This window comes from Triturus cristatus, chromosome 7 (genome assembly GCF_964204655.1).
Source record: "Triturus cristatus chromosome 7, aTriCri1.1, whole genome shotgun sequence".
Classification (NCBI taxonomy): domain Eukaryota; kingdom Metazoa; phylum Chordata; class Amphibia; order Caudata; family Salamandridae; genus Triturus; species Triturus cristatus.
Genome location: NC_140590.1, coordinates 1052363231 through 1052369230, shown reverse-complemented (window position 1 = coordinate 1052369230; position 6000 = coordinate 1052363231).

The window sequence follows — 6000 nt, the reverse complement described above, 5'->3', positions numbered from 1 at the left end:
TGCAAAACATTATGCCCCTTTCACTTCGAATCCTGTAACTGATGCCAAAATGTCTTGCTTTTTCTTCAGAACACCTGGGCAAGATTTCAAAATACCAGTACACAACAATGACACTCTTCAAATAGGAATCTACACACTTTAAGAATACCAAAATTCAGCATGAAAAGAGCTCAATATTTATTTGCCAAGAAAAAGACTTTCCCATATATCAAATGGCAATAATGCACATTTGAAATAAATGCATGTAATTAATGGATATACACAAGAATGAATGCATAGAAAGATAACTGTTTGTACACAAGATTAAGTAATTAGAACCAGGAATGCTTCAACGGCTGCCTGTTTGGCATCATCCTCTCCAGCACGACGGGGGAACCCAGTCTTGGCAGGAGATCTCAGCCTGGTACATCAAAGTAGAGCCTAGGCAGTGCGTCCACTCCTAAGAGAGTTCCTGTCAAAGCGTCAAGAGTTCTCCATCTTATACTCTTTACTAACACGGAGAGAGACTTCTAGAAGCTCCCCCTCCCTTCATCTGCACTGTAGGTGCTGGCTACAGTCTCTACATCGAGGTCCCTCAAAGATGATGGGCAAGCTCTGATGAGAGTGAGGCAGAATTCTCCACATTCACATCCTTGGACACTGAACGCTTCCCACATCGCTGTTCTAGCAGCTTATCTCTCCTGCTCTGTGAAGTGAGAAACATAAACAATCTATGTACTTAAGTAACCCTGGCCTGCGTGTGTTTTCAGCTGAAAGGCATGGTCAGACAGACACAAGATGAAATCATACTCACAAATGTAGTTAAAACAACATGGAGTCAAAGGTCAATACATGATCTCACAATGTATAGTTGCCTGTAGCATTACAGCCTCATGGTGTGTGGACTTTCAGGCGGTGTTGGGAAATTCTGGGAGTTTCGTCAGACACACTGTTTTACTTATCACAATTGTGCGCCTCCTCTAGAAACAAGCGTTATGAATCTGACTGTTGTCAGTTGATTTCTTGGTGAGGTGAACGGGATGTGGATCCCATGGGATCCAGTATCCATATAATTGTTTGAATTTTCTATCAGATCTTGCAACACAAGGCTTGGCGAATAGGACAGTGCATAACTTCTGTTCTACCATTTCTGTGGGTCATCCTCATCTGGATGATAAACCGGTGGGGAAAAAACCTCTGGCGTGTAAAGTACTAGGGGGAATACGGATGGTACATCCCCAGCAACCAAAGTATTCCACTTTATGGGATGTAGATGTGGTCTTATGTTTCCTCAGAGACTGGCCAACTAATGAAGACCTTTCACGGAAAACAATTGTCAGCAAAACTTACTCTACTTCTGTGTCTTATTTTCTGCAGAGGGTTTAAGATGTTCGAGCCTTGAATGCAGCAGATAGAGTGTTTACTCCTTTAGGGGTGTCTTTTTCAATTTCTAAACATCCTAAAACTGACTCACAATGTATTGTGTATCCTGCCTTTCCTCATCATCACATGTTCTAAGTGGTTAAATGTTTAAAATGTTATGAGTAACATACTCAAGAGTTATGAACTGATCATGCTGGATAGATACTTATTTCATTGCAGAAACCTTTCCGCCCAGTCACTTCTGCAACTTTGATTTGGTGGGTAAGGTAGATTTGGGCTGAAGCTGGGATTGATGTGTCCTGCTTCGGAGCACATTTTCCATCAGTTCTCATCTTGAGGACATTATGGCTGTGGCGGACTGATTCTACCTTTAGAGTATTTTACCATAAACCATTGCATCTAATATTGAAGCACAACTTTAAACTACCATAATCCAAAGCCTCAGTTCCTGACATAGAATAAAAATATTTCTAGCTATCGTCTCAAGAATTTTCAATTCTATTAAGGACACAGAGGCGAGGATTATCCCACCAATTGGTTACATAAAGCAAATTCTTGAAATATGTTATTATTGTTATTATTTGGATATCATATTTTTTCCCACCCTTGAAGACTGATATATGATGGGTAGATACTGTGCTATTGCTGTTGTTTTCTTTTCAGGTACGGATACCAAAGCAACCTCAAGCAACTTGACTGATGGTATTGGGTGATGCTGGTTCATGGGAGAGTTCCTTCGACTTTTCGTATGGTCCCCGCGGTTTGCGGAAGAGTTCTGTTTCAATTATCGTTCTGGTTGGAGTTTGGTTGAGTACGTTTTGGGAGATTATTGACAAAGAAAGAGGAGGAACTATGGTGGCATTCTCATATACACTGTTACATGACCCTGATGATTGGTGGAGAGAGTGGACTACAGGGGATAATGGGAAGTGTAGTTTTCAGTTTACTAATGTTTCATTGGCTGCTGTGATTTTCTAAAGTAAAGTAAAAGAAGCATAATACCTGCTTCCATGTCCTTTATAGAATTGAAAATTCTTGACATGATAGCTAGAAAAAATGTTATATTTATTGACTGAAGGGAGGCCAATCGGGGCAGCGTCAGAGCGACGTAGCAAGTCAGCAGTGATGTGTCTTTTCTACTAAGGTACAGTTAAGGTGCATGCATAGAGTGCACCATGGGGAAAAGGTGCATTAGGAGAAGCCATGTCCCTCTCTAGGCCTCAGAAACATTGGTAGTGTAGGTGAAGTGACAAGCTAGGCTGACTCTACACTACCTGCCGTTCAGGCACCAGTTGGTGAACAGTGACAAAAGAACAAATGTGATAGGAAAAGCGACAGTTACAGGGGTTACTATGGACAGCTATGAGAAAGCTAGTGAATGGAGAAAAGGGCAGTAGCAGGACGAGGGCGAGGCAGCAGTGAAAACAAGCATTTTCAATGCAATAGGTCTCGCATTTCTCAGAGTTAGCGATATTGGCGTTGTAATGACAATATCTTTTATCTATGTGTTTTGGTTTACAATGTGTTGGAAGCATAAACAGAGATACAGCTGCACCACTGCCTAGAGGACTTATAATGAGGAATTACCACTAGGACCAGAGATGCAGCTAGCAGCACTGGCTAGAGGACTAAGAATGAGGAATTACCACTGGGAACAGAGACACAGCTGCCACATTTGCGACCAGATAAAGAACAAGATTTACAGCCCTGTTTATAGAAACAGAGCAATGGTGCCCCAAGCGAGTGAAACATAATTAATGCTAAAAACGAGAGATTGGGGGAAGGGGAGCTAGCAAATAAAGTCAAATTTCTAACATTTTAACTTTGTGACTGCTCAACTCGATCTTCAGTGATCCAGACTCTGTAGATCATAAGTGAAAGCTAAGGTGCAAAGGGGAGAACACACAGAGAAGTGGTGGTTGGGAGGGGAAAGCGGTAGCACTGGTCAGCTGCTCATGTTTGCAACATTTCCAGAATATGAAGGCAATCGGGAAAAAAGTGCACGAAACAAACTGAAATCGACAGTAGCGAAATGAGCCCTGTAATAGGGCCAGTCACTATGGGAGGGAACGCCAGACCAAAAGGAGGGACAAATGGGCATGATTTACGATTCAAAAGTAAGGAATTTAGAAAGACACCCGGAACAACCAAGCGAAGGGTCAGCTTAAAGCCTATGAACTGAATACACCATGGCTCGCAGAGCAGTGCATGCGCACTGCTAGGCTCAGCCTCAAAACACAGGTTAAATAGGATAGGTATGCAGAAGGCAGAAGGCAGAAGGAGAGGGACAGTGAAACAGTTCTGGAAGGTGTGATAGGAGAAGGGGCAGTGACGGGAGAGGCAGACACTGATGAGAGGGCAGGCCAATGGCGGGAGAGACATGGGGTTGACAGAGTGGCGGGAGAGGTGGGCGTGACAGGAATAGTGGACAGTGACTAGAGTGTTTGTGAGTAATGGCAGATATGGATAGTGACAGGTAAAGCATGCCTTAATGCTAGAAGTGGCTGAGAGAGAGCTATGAGAGGCATTGGCAAGGGAGATAGAGAGGAAGGTCTCAGTGCGCACAGTCTGCTGCCCCAGGACATAAGTGCAACCCTACTATGCCAACCTAAATCCTACTGCCAGACTGGGTTGTGTAAGACATGTACCACAGTTACTTTTCATGGAGGGACAGATACTATCAACAGATCACCGGTACATCCATGGGCTTTCCGGGAGCCCCAGCCTACGCCAATACGTTCATGGCGTACTTTGAGCATCAACATGTCTTACACAACCCAGTCGGGCCCGTGAAAAAGGAGTGCCAGTAAACTCCGAAATGCGTCGGACCTAGTGTTTGAAATAAACACACTTCTTAATTGAGGCCGCGGCTCCAGTGTTTGTTCTTTCGTCCAGAATTCAGGAAGTTAGACGCAGTGGATTGTTTGTGATAATTGGGGGTGGCTACCCCTGCTGTGTGCCCACAGTAAAAAGAGGCTTGGGAACAGCCATTAATTTTTGGTGATATATATATATATGTAGGAGGCGGCAAATGAAATGTTTGAAGATTCACCGGCTGGTGAACTTCCACAAACATCACAAGCAACGGTAACAGTAACTGGCACCCCCCACTAAAAGAACTTTTTAAAAAAACTAGAGAAACTTATGCGCACAGAGCAAGCCAAGTGGTGGGAGCATCGTTCACTTTCAAGATATTTAGAAGTAGGACGAATACCCAGAGGTCTGCGCATAATGTTAGTACCAAGCTACGAACAGCCTGACCCCAATATGCTCAGCGAATGGGCGGAAAGCAGCCTGGATTCATCGGGTCGGCTGATGAGAATTCTAATTAAATATGCTGAGAGTGATCGGGCAGCGCTACAAGTTAAAATTGAGGAAATGAATGCCGAGATTGACAAACTGGAACCATCAGAGAATGCAAAAAAATATCGTGAAGAAATGCTCAGTCGATTAAAAAAAGAGGAGGAAATAATCAAAAAACGAAAAGCATTTAAATTTCAGAGGGACAAACTGGACTACCAAAATGGGCACATTTTTACTTTTGCAAAAAAGTTTGATTCCCTAAGAACCCCGAATCAATATCCCATCAAAACTACGCAAGCCTGTGAAAGAGATGTTTCAGAACCAACATCATCAGTATCCGATCTCAGCTCAGCAGTAGATAGTGAGTCGGATAATGAACAACAACGCTCAAGATTGGGGTTTCCACGACCATCCCTGGCACAAGAGGTGGATTATCTACGCCAGGATCGACGATCAACTCTACGGCCACGCATGGCAAATGCAAACAAGCCCAGCGAGCAAACGCGAAACGCTGCGAACGACGACTCAGCAACAAAAGGCACCAAACAAAGCAGCAACAACAAAAAAATGGCATACAAGCAGAACAAACGATGGAACCGCAAATAGAGAACTATGGCAAAGGATCAAATAATCCTCAAACAATTATCAATCTCACATCAACACCATTAAGTGAAGCTGAAACTAACATTTTATCATTAGGTTTAACTTACAGTGCAGCCAGCGATTTCAACTATGCCCAGACGCGGATCGATATTTACAAATTCACTAGAAAAATGAAGTTATGTAAATATTTTACACTCAACAAATACCAAAGAGAAAAACAATCTAAAACGACCACACAAGTAACATCTGATTTGAGTGTCAATGATTTGGGAGCGTTACAAAGCCTTTATGATCTGGCTGAAGAAAGTAACAGTGATATCAATCAAGATCTAATTACATTGAATATGACTGGCAGCACGCATTTCAAGGCCAAATCTACCTTTACTCCTATCATGCTTCATGATAATATTGATACATTTTCAGAACTGATTACAATTTAACTAAAACGACTGTATAAATCTATTGGCTATTCCAAACGTAGATATACACACCAGAACCAGTGTTATTCCCAACTTATTAAGATGCTCCAATCTAACGGCAATATTATTGTGCGCCAGGCAGATAAGGGGGGAAACATTGTTTTATGGTCTAGAGAATTGTATCTGGAAGAGGCATTGAGTCAGCTGAACGATCAGAACTGCTACAGGAGAAGTGAAATTGGCAAGGTAAAACAAATGTGGTGCGATTTCTATTTGAAGTTGACTGCTTGGAGAAGTGCGGGTCTCATAAGTA